Below are 16826 nucleotides of genomic sequence, written 5' to 3' on the forward strand. Positions count from 1 at the left end.
ATATAATGTATAAGAAAGTTTTCCTCCAAACAACTGTGTTAGTATTAATTACTTTTGACAGTAATAGTACACCATTTTTGCTAAAACATGAAATCAGATTTATTTTAAAGTAACTCTAAAATTACTTTCATTAGTTTCATATTACATATCCTTAATTTAATGTCATTTTCATAAATACCCTTGCCTTTTATATATTTATGAATATATTCTAATAAATAATCATTTAAATTTAGGAATAGAGAAAACACACATTTTCTGCTAACCACTTTCTTGCTTCCAAAAAGTTCAGCATGAAAATCAAACCTTGAAAATATTAAAATATTGAAGACACAATTTTTATCAATTAGTTAATGCTCCAAAATTAATAAACTGCCAAAAGTTCTCAATTAAGACAATGAATTTCATAATCACTGACATTTATAATAATTATTTTCATTTTTATTATTCAAGCACATTTTAAAATAATGCTCATTAGTTTGATGAGTGTCTTAGTTTCCTTTCTGTCATCCTGATAAGACACTGTGACCAAAGAAATTTATAAAAGAAAGGATTTTGATCAAAGTGAAGGTCTTATGTAAATCAAATACTTCCTCTGAGTTTTAACCAAGAAGTCATTTCACAGCGTTGATCACTGAGTCTGACACTCCCTGCTAAGTCACATGGACAATGATTATAGCTGTTCAGTCAAAGCACAAATCACATCACTGCCAAACTTCCCTCCTCCAGACACTGACCTTCGGGCAGCTGCTGGTGCAAGGGCAGAGCCACGCATGTGTCTGTGTCTCAACTCCACAATGGTAATTCTAATTGACGGCAGTGATGCCCGCTGGTGACAGTTGAAGAAACCTGACAGCTGCAGGCCCTGTTGTTACAGGCAAAAAGACACCGTTGAGGAGATCTTAGATGAGTCTATTAAGTAGTTTTACTAGCTCAGCTGGTCAAGTTCCTTGAGCTCACTTGGCATGAGCAAGGGCCTGAGAACACTAAATCAGCTTTAAAAGAGCGTTCCTGTCATCTGAATTGTCTATGTGCACTGTGCTAAAACTAAGTCTCTTTTATAAATGGAACGGAACCCTCTAGGCTGCAATAGTTGAATCACAAGAGTAATTTTTTTCTCTCCGTGTTTAATTTTTTTCTATTACTTAGCCCCATTTGCCCTTCTATGCAGAGTACACAAAAATCTTAATAACTCAAGATTAGCTAACATCAAAGAGAACCACTGATGAACAATCTAATATAATGTGTACTTAGCTTTTCAGTGCTGTCAAAGACAAAACTGTAAATTATTCATGGAAGGGTTGGAAAGATGCCTCAGTGATTAACAGCATGTACTGTTCTTGCAGGGGCCGTGGGTTAGCCTCCCAGCATCCACATAGTGATTCACTACTACCTGAAACCCCACCTTCGGGGAATCCGATTCCCCCTTCTGGCCTCCACAGGTACTTATGCACATGTGGTACACATACAGACATACGCATACATACATTAAAATCTGTCCAAGTGTAAACATGCATACATAAAGATAAATGTCTCTTAAAGATGCAGATCCAGCCACATGGAGAGGCTAGGACAGGATGTGAGGTTATCCTGGGCTACGCCGGGGTGGGGGGTGGGGGGGAAGGAGCATGAGTGAGAAAGAGGAAGTAGGGGAAGGGAGAGTAGGGGGAGGGCTAACATAGCAACCCTCAGGCAATCCAACAAAGTACGAGTGCCTTTTAGGGATGCGTCTTGTCATACTATTCTATAAATATGTGAAGAAGCTCATGAAAATGGGTCTTAGACAATTAAGAGAATAAGAAAAGTTCATCACTATCAAATTAACCTAACATTCAGGGTCAATTGCTCAACGTGGTTATTATCGTTATGGTGTTGTAGGCTGGACCTTACCTTTCTACGTACACATTTCTTCATCTATTGATACATAAATGCTCCTTCAAAGGCAGTCACAAAAACAAGTCTAAACAGAAGCCCCTAAGTCCTTATTTTAATACAGACAAACAATTGACAGGGGCACAAAACATCAAGTTTTATAACAAAGCAAATGCGCAATTAAAGCAAGTTAATTGACTTTTTCTCCAACTTTGAATACTTGTCAGAAGAGGCTGTATGTTAACTGCCTTTTATACATTCAAGTCCTTAGACTTAGCACAGCCTAAGTGTTGGGTCACTAATAATTCACTGCTAAATGAAGAAATGGAGACCAAATGACATTTAATTGTGGCAAACCATTCTTACCATTTCTGAACTTAATTGGAAAGTAAAATTGACAAAATTAAATTTGGATGGTGCATTGAGACCAACAGAAATAAAATAGCTTATCTAGCTTCACAAGGATGCCCTTATAAGTGAATTTAATTGCTTGTTGTATCTAATTAGAAAGCCTCTAAATAGCATAAAGATTATTAAGTTTTCTTCATTCATCATACTTTAATATTATCAAAGTATTATAAACTACAAGTACTTTTCCAACATATTTTATTTAAGATAGGTGACACTTTTTCATTAAAATATTCCTTGTTAATTTTACCAATGGCATGGATTCATTTTTCATATCTAAATCTTATTGTCTAGCTAATCTTGAAAGTAAGGCATGGAGAATACTCCACAGGGAAAGCAGAGAAGCCCCAGAAGACACGAAGAGAGCTTGATAAATGAATAACTCAAATCCCTTTAAAGTCTATAACTGCATAGGGTCGCATCCTAAAGGATCAAATTGTCCCTTCCTTTGTCTGTTTCATTTGTTGTCTAGACAACAATTTCAAAGGTGTCTGCATGCCTCTTTGTTTTGGATACTTTTATTGTTGCTGTGATTAAATATCTGATAGAAAACAAACTTAGAGAGTAAGGATTGTTTGACTCACAATTCAGAGGAATTCACTTCATCCTGGGGAGGAAGCGTAAATGAGAAAAAAATGGTCTGGTTCTCAGGAACAAAACAGAAGGAAGAATGGAAACCTCACTCTTTCTTCTTCATCCCCCCACGTTTTCAGACTAAGGTCCCAGCCCATGTGGTACTATGCCAGCATTAATAGTACGTCATATTCCCTCATGTAAGCCTCTTTGAAAACACTATCTTTAAAGCACCCACAGTTATTCCAAACCAGTGTCCTAGGTGTTTCTTATTTAGTCAAGTACCATTTGCCTCCGGCACACTCTGTAGATGCTAGGGAGTGTTAGATATATGAGTATGGCAGTGATTTCAAATGGAAAGTTGGTATAAAGTACAGTCAGCTGCTTGGACTGTGGTCAGAAGCACCAATTCTCTCCCAAACACTGTGTCTGCTTCACAGACCCGATGTATTTGTGATGGAGGTCAACAAGCAAAAGATGCAAACAGATCATGATATGTGTTTTAAAATCATTTAGTTTGTGACTCTAAATGCTAAAATGCTTAATTACTAAAATTTAAGTGTTAAAAATGATTTTTTTTAAAAAAATTATATTTGGGTTAAAGGAACAATTAAGATCCAGAAAAGAATACAGGCAATAAATAGAATAAAATTCCAAAAAAATCATATATGTGGCGAATTCCTGCATGTATTTGAATCATGGCTATGGCTTGAGTCTCATATAACTACAGTTTGCTTATTATTATAATTGACTGCAATGGATCTCAATAGATAATCCTCAACAAAAATTTTATGCTTATTTTTCCTTGTCCTATTCTCAGTTAGTAGTCTGTGTTGCCCATACACTCTCTAATCCATAATTCCCATGATTCAGCTTCTCAGCCAAGTTAAAAGAGGCACCTTACATAGAGACACCTGCACAGCAGCCTATGTGTCTGTGATGGCTATTCTTGGTTACCATCTTGATTACATTTAGAATGAACTACAATTGAAATTTAATGGGGACCTCTGAGGTAGGAAGACACACATTTTAACCTGAGCCACACCATTTCTAGAGAGAGTAAAAAAGGACAAGGAAAAAAGAAGTGTTTTCTCTTTGTCTGCTTACTCTTGCCTTGCTAACAAGTCCATTCCTTTGCTGACATTAGTGACTACTCTTTTGGGTTTCTATCATCTATTGCATACCAATTGAAACATCCATCTTCATGGACTGAGAAATTTCTGGATTCTTGAACATTCTTTTCATAACAACCCATTGCTAGGTTAGTTGGACAATAGCCTGTAAGTTACTTGAATAAATCTCTTTTCTATATTGCTCTATCTATCTATCTACCTACCTACCTATCTCTCTATCTATCTATCTATCTATCTATCTATCTATCTATCTATCTATCTATCTGTGAATATATGCAATATATAAATTATATATATATATATGTATATATATATATATACTCAGCAGGCAATTAGCCAATGCTGCTTTTTATTTTTAGTGAGGGCAGGCAAGGACTATCAGGAAGCATGGTGGCTGGTGTCCCCTAAGCAACACTTTGTGAATTGAATTAACATAAAGAAATTGGATTCTATAACATTCTTACAGCAAATGATTTTAAAATTGGTCATTAAAAAGTTAATAATTGAGATTAATTGATGTTTAGTACTTTTAATTTATCATTTTAGCAATATCATATTATTTAATTTATCTAACTTTGCACTTGAGGGAGAATGGTCACATGTTTAAACATAATTAACAAACTAAGCTATGAAATATAAACATTGGTTAATTAAACATCCTCATTATCATTGACAGATGTATCTCAATAGTAATGATAAGCCGGGCGGTGGTGGCGCACGCCTTTAATCCTAGCACTTGGGAGGCAGAGGCAGGCGGATTTCCGAGTTCGAGGCCAGCCTGGTCTACAGAGTGAGTACCGGGACAGCCGGGGCTACAGAGAGAAACCCTGTCTCAAAAAAAAAAAAAAAAAAAAAATAGTAATGATAAAAAAGAAAGTTATTTGTCCTTGATTTATGAAAATTGAGCTGGAATAAAATAATTATTTTCCAGATGTGGCAGCAGGTTGAGCTATGCTACACTGAAGTTTTATTCTTTGTTGAAGTGATGTGTATGTCAAACTATGAATGAATCCAACTTATAAAATACTCAAATGACTAATACAAATAATAACCAAACAGTATGCATATTGAACATATACAGGAAAACAAAATTTGAGAGCTGAATCCAGAAGTAGTTTCTAGGAGTCAGTGTGTCAGGAGGTATCCTACACTGAGAAACATTTATAATGCACTTAAATGCTAGAATCAGATTACACCCACTTCTAAAAACTACAATGACTGCTGAGACAAAGAGTCTATGTTTCTAATCAGGAAGAGCACTGAATATTGGAGGTGATATTGTATCAGCTCCTTGTAAGAATAACCAAATACAAAAGGGAGAGGGGATGATTCAAAGAGCAGGTACAGCCTGAAAACCCTCAAAATAGGGAAGAAGAATTGTCACATGTAGTGTATGGACATATTATATATCAAGGAGTTCCCATTATAAGAGATGTATAAATAATGTGATCTAACTTAAAGACTGTAAACAAAGCCATGGAGGCAGGAGACTCATATCAGGAAGCAATATCTCACAGGAATTATCAGTATCTTTTTAATTTAATGACTAAATAACTTAAAGTACACTTAAAGAATCCACCTGTGAAGAAAAGAAGGAAATTTTCATATGGTAAGTGATATTGAGGCTAGAACTTGGATGGAAATGATAAAATGAAGAGACAATAGAGAACAGAATGCCTGGTAGTTGAAGAACCAATAGCACCAAGTGAAAAATGCATACACACTAAGGATAATCAAAGGTATGACTAACAAGATGGTTCATTTAGAAAAAGGAAGATATAAAACTGAAGAGAAATGATCTTTAGAAGACCATGTTCACTCTCTTTAGCCATAATCAAAGAAGTTTTGGTCAAAGAAGTATAAGCTGGGATGGTTACCCATTAATCTCACAGAGGGAAAAATTTAAATGCCACTGGCTTTTAAAAAACACCTGTGTTCTGTTCTCTGGCAGAATCATGAACTATTCCTGTATTGCAGAAACAAAATTTATGTGGAACCAAGTGAGTTTAATAGAAACATACCCCACCTACCACCTCAAGCTAACTTAATCAAGAAATGTGAGCTTTTAAGACAGGAATACCTAACTATGAATCAAAAAAACAAGTTCTCAAACTGTATGACTAAGAAATTATCTTTGGAATTTCTTTCTACAACTTACCTTTTTTAAACTAATTGATTAATTTATTTACTTCACATCATGACCTACATTTTTCCTCCCTCTTCACCTTCTAGACCTGCCCATCCCAAGCTATTTTTCATCTCTCTTCAGAAAAGGGAAGCCTCTTATGGATAGCAACCAGCCTGGGCATATCAAGTGACAGTAAAACTAGGCATATCTCCTCGTATTTAGGCTAGACAAGACAGCCCAGTAATGGAAAAGGATCTCAAGAGCCGGAACCAGAATTAGAGAGACTCTGCTCCTTCTGTTAGGAGTCCCACATGAAGACCAAAGCTACACAACCTGTTAACATATGTGCAGAGGGCCTAAGTCAGTCCTATTGGCTGTTGTCAGCTCAGTCTCTGCAAGCTTCTGTGGAATCAGGTTAGTTGAATCTGTAGGTTTCCTTGTGATGTCCTTGACTCTTCTGGTTCCCTCGATCCTTCCCCTCTTCTGCAGGATTCCCCAAGCCAGGGATCAGTGTGACTGCAGTGCTTCAAAGCACTGGGCTAGTATTCCATGAATTACCTCTGCCAAATGATGCCTTTTGCAAATCTTACTTTATTGTATTGTTCCTATCATCTTTGTAAAATATTGGCATCTTGGCATTGTTTTGTCAATTTAGAAAAGTAAACTAATACAACTGTTAGGAGTGTGTTTGCTTCTACTGTGTTAGGGACAAAAAGTGTTAAGGTTTTTAATCTTTAAGACATACCAGTTCTCTTTTTACTTTAGTCAGTGGCAGACTTCAGTGTGCAGTGATTAATTTCCTGTGTGAGTTCACAGTACTAAACTGTTCGTGTGTCTTTTTTTAAAGTTATGTTAACCTCATCTTTTTACAGTAACATGAATTAGTCTTATCTTTTCCCAAGTTTCTGAAACTTTAAGATTAATGAAGCAGTCAAAGAATGAAGGATTCATGAGAAGATAATCTTGTAAAAAATATCATTCATAAGGTCATTGTGCAAATCATGACACTATATTGTAAATACTCTGGTTAACAGAATTTTCTACATTGTCTAGGGTTCATTTTTACTCTGAAAGTCAGAAATATATTTGAATGTATATTTATACCAAACAGTTAAGGAATCAAGCATGGCAAAACAAAGACAGAATTCAATAGTCATTAACATATCAAGCAGAATACAATAATTTTGATTTCTGTAATTAGTGTTTATCGAGTACAGCCAACATAATAATCATTAAGTAAAAGACTGGATGGCATTATTTTACCAGTACAATGCAATGATGCTCTTATAGGGTGTGGGAGGCTATTGACAATACAAGACAAAGATCAGAAAATTATATTTCAGAAAGGCAAGGAATGATTTTTCTTATACAATATGAGCTACAGTCAGCTTTCAGAAATAAGAAATAAAAAATAAATCACCTGGAAGACTGTCCAACTCTTCAGCTTGTCTTTGATTTTAATAACCAATCAGTGTTTGAGCACAGAGACAGAAAAATAACAAAACATCAAAATTACAGAAGCAGGAAAAACAAGTAATGAAGGTACAGGCATCACCTGCTCTCATGGTTCCTCCGATTAATCTGTCAGATACATTAACCCCTCAGAGCAGGGAATTTCAGCAGATATTAGTAGTCACAGTAGAAGTGCAAATCCTCCAGGAATCATTCATCCTCATCCAGAATCACCTCAAGGGTGGTTATAATTTTCTTATAATTCCATCTATAGCCCTTATGAGGAACTTAAATGCTTTATGGTTTCAAATGTTTTAGTAATTCTTAACTAGGTCACTTCAAATGAACAATAATGCATAATTATAATTTTAGAGACAAGCTTCATACTTATTTTGTCTCAGAGGAGTAACAAAATGGAAATAGAAACAAATTCATGAAGTCCAGATATGTATGCATGAATGTAGCTCTCTTCATTTCAACACCAAAGGCCAAACTTTGTAGTTCTTTGCCTTGAAGATGGTAACTGACTCATTTCTGTTGATAGAAAAAGCAGAAGGTGGGAGAACTACAATAAACAACTCAGCAAAAAGATGAAATCTGGACTTCTACTAATCATATATTCTGGAATACTCAAAGTTATGACTACTGACACATAAAGAAATAAAATCAATTCAGTGCTTACATTGTATCATATATATTGTTTTATCTAATCTCTTTGACAATCATTTTTAAAGGATACATAATTTTCAGCTAGGGAAACTAAGGATTTAAATACCTAGAGAGATTATGCAAGATTGTATAGCATGCCAAAGAACTTTCTTTTTTTATCCTACATTTATTTTTTTCACTTATGCATCTTATGGAAAAGGTCAGCAACTCTTCTTGGTAAATATGTCTCTAATAGTGTTTGGAATTTCATGTGTCTGTATATTCTTTAAAGTAAATCATTTACTCTTTAAGTCCTATTTCCCCCCTCTACAAGATGTAGATATTTCTAATATTCTACATCCAAAGTTACACAATAAACATGGAAAAGTTTATGAATTATAAATTCCTATAAATAATAAATGTGGATATAAAGAAAATTGGCTGCATGATTTTATTTATTTCTTTTTATGATATAGGGTTTCTTTGTGCAGTCTTGCCTGTTCTGGAACAGCTCTGTAGACCAGGTTCTGTGATTTTATATTAGTATGAGTAAATATTTATAGTTTAAGTGGAATAGCTAAAAACTTAGCTTAAATAATCTGTAAAACACTCTCCATAGAAGTGGGTAAAGGTCAGTGACAAAGGCAAAGACAAAAAGATATCTAATTTCATGAATATATGAGGCAGAGGAACAGGAAAACTGTGAGATTGTGTCTTTTGGACATTACAGGAATCCTGCACCATAAACTCCCAAGAGGTTCAAGCAGGACCCTCTTGGGGGAGCTTCTCATGTTTTACTGGCCAGCTGTAAATCCATAGTCATACAGGCACCACTAACTAGGCACAGTGAATTGTGTACATACTTCTATGTGTATATAATTAAAAAGGCCATAAATCTGAGAGTGGAAAGTAGATGGTATGAAACAGAGAAGGGGCAGAAGGCAATTGATAGGTATGAGTACAATCAAAATGAATTATATTTATATAAAAATTAAATTTGTAAAAGATTCTATAATTAAATGTTTGGCTCTTTAAGTGAAATTTTCAGTAATGTAAACAATTTATTTCAAATTTGCATATATTATAGCATACTATAAGAAAATAATTGAATTTATACATTACCAAAATTAACAGTGTTTGCTACTAACTATATTTAATGACCTCATTCAAATAAATTTCATATTTACAGTTAAAATATCAAATTAAAGTTTTATTGCTTTATTTGATATATAGTTTGTCTAATGGAATCAACATTATAAAGCTTCCTTCTAGAGTAACAAAAGCTCATAACTGTTGTTATGGAGAGAATGGGTGAAGTTGAGGGCAACAAACATTTATAGTGAATGCATCCACACATTAATAATTTAGATTGACAGTAAGGAATTAGTCTTTGGCTATTTATACTGGCTAGAATTCTTAAGGAATTTATTTTATACTATAAGCAATTAATTATATATTAATGACTACTTGCTAAGAAATGAAAGTATCATAAACCACAGAGAATTCAAAATATCATTATCAGGCATTCCAGAAGTATTGGAATTCTTTTATTTGGATGATAGCCAATTTGAAAAGCATTTCTATATAAAACAGAAAGTTCTGGATAAAATGATTTTATGTGTGTTTAGATACATGTTTCTGAAAAAAAATAGCAGTGGTCAAGAAAGATAATGGAATGTGGGTATATAAGTGTTATATAAAAGTAATAAGGTTTGGAGACACCATATGGAATCAGAAAACCTGTGTACTAAAGCTGTTCTATGAGAAGATTTGAGGTTTATAAATGGTACTTCATAGGACTGTAGATTACCAAACACATTGCTAATCTGAGAATGAGGAAATACCTGGGAATAAACATTAAAAACAATAAAAAAGCAGATTAATACAGAATATCCCAAGGCTGCCTTAATGGATGTTTAGGTTATGGAGAATATCTTAAGACCAAATTGAAGTCTGTATTTATAGTACTGTATGAAGGAATTTAATTTTTGAGGAACTAATCTTGTAATTGTCTGGAGAACCTAATGATCTGAAAGACAATTCCTCAATAAAGAAAACTAGCAATCCAGTTTAAATGGTCTACTTTGATCCTTAGGAGAAGGGAATCTGATATACAGATGTGTCATCAAGGCTATCAGTGCTGGGGCACACACACTGGCAGCACTACATGTTTCATTAAAACAATAAAATGAAGATAATGTGAAATTAGGAGGGAATCATGAGGTAGAGGATGGGGGAGGAAAAGGAGCTAAGAGAAGAGTAGATTGAATACTTAACATTTTTAAGCATACAAATTAAATTAGAGAGATGTTAAGCTCTCATGTGCATGTGGGCTTTCTATTGTTTTTGTTGCTATTGAAGACCAGCCTGAGTCTGTGATGATCTGATAGGATGCAGGGAATCATTTCAAACTTGTTTCAGTTGAGGGTTGTTTTGTATCCAATTATATGGTCAGTTTTGGAGAAGGTACCATGAGGTGCTAAGAAGAAGGTATATTCTTATGTTTTAGGGTAAAATGTTCTATAGAGATCCGTTAAATCCATTTGACTCCTAACTTCTGTTAATTTCACTGTGTCTCTGTTACTTTCTGTTTCCATGATCTGTCTATCGGTGAGAGCAGGGTGTTGTCTCCCATTATTATTGTGTGAGGTTTGATGTATGCCTTGAGCTTTAGTAACATTTTTTTTTATAAATGTGGGTGCCCTTTCATTTGGGGCATAGATGTTCAGAATTGAGAGTTAATCTTGATAGATTTTTCCTTTAATGAGTATGAAGTGTCCATTGTTATAATTGTAGCAAAGATTAACTCACAAATAAGAAAACGACAAGTGCATATAGAAAAATATCTACTTGAGTTAGATGGCTTGATTAGATACCTTTTTCTACATGTATTCCAAATACAAATATACTCTAAATCAATGCAAATTAATTATGTTTCTGTGCCTCCATATATATGGAAAAGTAAAAATGAAAACCAATAACCTATGTTAAGAAAAAAGTGTCCTTAAAATCCAGCCAAATGGGAAATTTAGAAAGACTACATAGAAGCACACAATTTTCAAATTGATGATAGTGTTAACTTATAAATGACATAATGCTGTGGCAAGCCCACACTGGAGATTACAGGAGACATTGAAAAATGAGAAAAAACTATAGTCTACATGAGGAATTCTGGGAATACATTTCCGTGAATGAATAGGATAGGTTAATGAAATCCAGCACCAAGATTCAGCGTCCCCTTGGCATTCAGACATTGGGTATTAATCATCAATGAAAAACTGTTGAAATGTGACACATTTGAGACATGATTAACCTTGAGAGAAAATTCTTCCATTATTATAATATTTGCTCTGGGAGCTGTTGAGTCATTTTTTAGTTATTTTCAAATAAACCTAAGTTTCCCTATTTCTTGATATTCCATGCATTTTCTTCCCAATTAGCTCTCTGACATCAGATATTGTATGAATGCTCTCACCATATGTGGGGATGTAGACAGGGGTCTGTCCATAGTCTAATACTGTGAGCAACAAATAATTCTTTTGAATTACCTAGGTGTCAGGGTTCTATTTTAGAAGCTCAAAAAAACTTATGATGGCCACCATTTCTTAGATCCTGAAGTCTGAAAGACAAAGCAGAATAAAATAAATAAATTCATAGTTAGTTACTTAAATATTAAGTCATGATCAGTGCTTCTGAAGATCTCAGGCACACAGTTTTAGAGAGACAAAGGCCCTCCTGGAAATGGAAAGAGAATCAAATGACAAGAAACTATTCAGGAGCAACAGTGGAAGCCAGAGAGAATGAAATAAGAATGTAGTAAGAAAAAACCTTATTCTTCTCTAATTTTTAAAATATTTCTAAAAATTTCACACACAGACATATGCATAGCACATATAAAAGTTAAATTTAGACTTGAAGTTATATATAAGAAGTTGAAATGTTAATTTACTTTAAATATATTGAGAATGCATGATAAAATATTAATGAAAAACATTTACTTCTTTATTACAAAATATCCATTTTCTTTTTTACAAGGCATCATTGATATTAATATAGTCACACAGATGACATAATTAGAGTATATTCAAACTTCTCTTTATCTATGCACTTAGTAGCCTTCTATCAGCTTACTCCCATAGCCATATTGGAGGCTTTAGCTAGGAAAAATGTAAAAGTAGTTTTGCATTTGTATAGGTGTATGTTAATACAAAATCATACACTACCTGCAATTGGATATGAGGAAAATGTATTTCACAAGAAGAAACTGGGTAAGGTGCATGCAGTGATTTACTCACTGTGAACTCTGAAATCTTTAGGGTGCAAGTATGTTATAGAAGCTTCTCTTCAAAACTAAACTGCCTGACTGTATTTTTTAAGTACTTGATGGAAAACTTCTGTAAAATATAAATAGCACAAACATGTAAATGGGGTGGTGGGTGGATGGATGGATGGAGGCCAGAGTAGAAATAATTCTGAATCTCATATTGGTGATAACTAGAGGATTTACTATAAATTATTAAAGTAGTTGTCAGATGAACTTACACATTTAAGAAAATAATTTAACTAATATTATTACTACCTAAGATTTGGGTTCCTTTCATTTTCCCTACCACTGAAGGAGTCACAGGTACAACACATAGCCAAGGTTTATTGTAAAAGTCAGCATAGCAAGGAAAGAGAAGTTCACATAGGACATGAACTGAAAACCAGAGTCCATTTTAATTCCTGAAGAGTGGAGGGTTTTATGTCTATGGTATAAGAAAGCTCCCTTTCTTTTCTCTAGATTAGTTGTTTGTGGCTGTCTTCGTAGATTGGTTGATTCAGACATATACAGGGAAGTTTACTGGTTCCTACCAAGATTAGAACAGCAGGAACACTGAAAAATCCAAGTAGCGGTAGGCTAAGGAAAACCTGATAAGTCTTTATTTCAGGAAATGAGAACCCAGACAGAAGTCAGCTATCTAATTGTGACTTGGAAAACAGCTTTGTCTACCTATGACATCTTTTCGCATCCATCAGCTTGTTCAGTCACTGACTGACTCCTCTATCATCAATACCAGCTAGGCAGCAATGGAGCATTAAACTTTTGGTTCTTAAATAGTAGATTATTCTAGGTATGGCTTTGCTTAACAAAATATAAAGCCTCACTACACACACACGCACACACACACACACACACACACACACACACACACACATGCCTGTGAAGATATAGAAAAAGATATAAATTAATAATGTAAAGAACAAAAGGATGAAATTGAGGTTCATACTATGACATATATACCAATCCCAAAAGTCTATTACATGGTACAAAAAGTACAAGTTCACAGAACATGAAACTTTATGTTATATGTCTAGGAATTAGAGTTGAATCAATATTGAATGATAAATCAAGATAAAAATATGCAGCCCAATAAAATATTAAATTATGACAAATTAATTAAATTGTAATATAAGACTCAATATTTGTAGATCATGAATTTGTAATGTATGTAAAAATTTAAGGAAATAGTTGCCATGTCTTATCAAAAACATACTAGAAGTGTGCCTGTGTCTGAGATTTTTTTATCCAATTTGAACATATATATGTATATATATATGTATATATATATATACATATATATGTACTGTAACACATCTGAAAAAATCAATTCTGTCTTGCATAGAGTAAATTTCAGTGACTCAATATTATACTCAATACACTTCTTAAACATTGTGCAACTCTTCAGTAAGCAGAAAATTAATGACCTAAACAATTTTAAATTCTCTATTTACCATCCAAAGAAATAATTAAAAATTCTAATTAAATTGATCAATACTTTGAAAAATGCACCTAAATTTAGATACATAAAGAAACTTACATGATGTACTTATATTAATATATGAAGACTAGGCATGGTGGTGCATGTCTTTAATACCAGCAGTCAATAGGCAGAGGTAAGTGGATCTCTGTAAGTGTGAGGCCACCCTGGTCAACACAACAAGTTCCAGGTAAACCACAACTACAGAGTGTGCCCTCTCTCAAAATATAAAAATGAGTGAATAAATAAATAAATGAATAAGTAAAAACAACATCTTAAAAGTTTAATGATAGAAAACCAAGAATTAAGAAAAACACAGGTAATATAACTTTAGTTAATAAAATAAGCATGAGAATGTTATTTGATAAAATTTAAAATGATAAGTAGACTATAAAGTAAGTAGACTAAATTAATAATATGTAGACTGTTTTAGAAATGAGATATGATTCAGTGAAAACATTAAAAAATACAAAGTTTAATTTCATTCAAAATGGAAAATTTCCAACAAATTTAATCAAAAACTTAAAATAATTATATTATAGTTCTAATTAAAATACAAATAGACCTATGGCTATAGCCAATATTCAGATATTCAATAATGTAAAAATAAAAAGTATTGAAGAAACTGTATTAGAAAACCAGAAAAATTCTTTGAGTAAACATAAGACATAAGAATGAAGTTAAGGCCAGGTGGTGGTGGCATGTGCCTTTAATCAAATACTTTCCAGGTTTTCTTTTTTAGGTTTTCAAGTTTTGATTATACCATAAGTTATAAAATTTAAATATGTAGGGTCTGGAGAAATAGCTAAGAATGTAAGAGGATTGGTTGTGCAAACATAAGTTCTGGAGTTTGGATCCCAGTACCCATACAGAATTCAGGCATAGGCTGTGCTCATGTGCAACCCCAGCAGTGAGGGGACTAGAGACAAGAGAACTGGAAAAGCTAGATGGCTGCCAGCCTAACACTCAGCTCAGCCAAAGACTCTGCCCTAAAGGAATAAGTCAGAGAGTAACAGAGGACATGTGACACTCTGCCGCTCCTCCATATATGCACTCGTGCACACCTATGTGCATATATTATACTTCTGATGCACACATGTACAGACAAAACTAATTAATTAAATAATAAAAATTAAATGAAAAATTATGTCTTGCTCCTCTTTTTCAGTTTGGTTCTTTCACTGAATACTAAAAAACAAATGATATGATTTATACATGATAACTCCACATGTAGTCTCCACCAGGAACACAGCAGAAACAATTGTCCATTTGTGAGATGGAATATCTTTACCTTTGTATGCAGAGGCTAAAAGTCAAACTCATGCAGATAGAGAGCAGAATGTTGGTTAGCTGAAGCTGGGGACAGTCTGAAAGGATGCTAGTTAAAATACACTTAGTTACCACTAGACGGGATGCATGCATTCAGTAAGTCTGCTCAGTAGTCTGAGGTTTAGCATGGTCATATCACTTAAATGAAGACATATTCTTGAAAATTTCAGAGAGAGGATCTTAAGATCCACACCACAGCAAAATGATATTTATGGTAACGCATTCATTAATTAACTATGTCTGCAACAAACACAGTGTAGATGCTCATAATAAGCAATATCCACACATTTACACATCAATACCAAAACAGACAATATAGTGGTCTTTAAAATGGCCCTTCAAAGCACTTACAAAATTCAAACACCAAAACAACTCATTCCTGACAAAGAGAAACTATTAATAGAAAATTGTATATAGAATGTTCTCTAACAAAACAAAAAAGGCTAGACTGTGCTGTGGTTTGAAAACATGTTGTAAGTAGAAATTTTACTTACTTAACTTATGCAACAAAAGCCAATAGTCCTGCAGGCTTGTGTAAATAACTTTACAAAAAAATGAAATATGTGGGATTATGTAGGATTATGTAGATTATGTGTGTGTATATGTGAAAAAAATTATTGAAATTTTTCTTTATTTCAGGATCAATGATAAATTTCTGGTACATGATAAAATATATTACTTCATTATGCTCCTTTTACTGTAAATAGCATATTGAAGACCTGTGCTTTCTACAGCACTGCTTAAAGCTATAAGAGTAATTTTCTCCTTTCATTATTTAAATATTCATTAATATTGCCTGTAGAATAAGTAGATAAAAAGCATGACAGTTAAAATTAAATTTATCCTGTATATTATAACAGTCAATACCAACAGTGAAATAATGCTACATAAAGGCCCAATGACAAAGCATTTAATAGAGAAAAATTACTGGATTTAAAATAGTTGGAATGTGAAAATGCTGTTTAAGACTTTCCTTCTGAAGAAAATTAATCGTTTCCAATTCAGTTGATGGAAAGGCAGAGATACTCTCTGCCAAGTAAAATTTAACAACCCCATTTAGATTTAAAACTTCTCTTTCTAAATAGATTTAAAAGAAAGAAATGGTTTGTAGCAACTAACACTATGGCTAGGAAATTAATGTTGCAATTTATGCTTACCTTACAGTGTGTAACTTAAATGACAATATATACATATGGATATGAGTATACACACACGTACATGTACACAGATTTAATGAAAAACAAAAAACACTGCTCAAACTTTTAACTTTCCTCTCATTTTAAGTTTAGTATTCTACTATAGCAATAATCACGACCACAACAAAAACAGCTTCAGCTAATGGCACTATTAACTCAAGAACCTAAAACAGAAGCAACATTAATTATATTCATTATACTTAATTGAACATAATCATCAAACCTAACAAATCTTTGTACACTAATTAATAAAACAGCATGAATTCTGATATATATATGTATATATATA

At 33.5% G+C, this 16826-nt stretch overlaps 1 long non-coding RNA gene across 2 annotated transcripts in view; it reads right to left on the reverse strand.

The window, feature by feature from the left end:
• Window positions 1–7106: 7106 nt before the first annotated feature.
• Window positions 7107–16826, reverse strand: part of LOC116095147 — a 78906-nt gene continuing 69186 nt past the window's right edge. For both annotated transcript variants that reach the window (XR_004120473.1, XR_004120472.1), the window contains 2 exons: window positions 11760–11830; window positions 7107–8097 (listed from right to left, as the gene is read on the reverse strand). This is a non-coding gene — a long non-coding RNA (uncharacterized LOC116095147). The remainder of the gene's footprint in view (window positions 8098–11759; window positions 11831–16826) is intronic.

The sequence above is a fragment of the Mastomys coucha genome, unplaced genomic scaffold (assembly GCF_008632895.1).
Source record: "Mastomys coucha isolate ucsf_1 unplaced genomic scaffold, UCSF_Mcou_1 pScaffold17, whole genome shotgun sequence".
Lineage (NCBI taxonomy): Eukaryota > Metazoa > Chordata > Mammalia > Rodentia > Muridae > Mastomys > Mastomys coucha.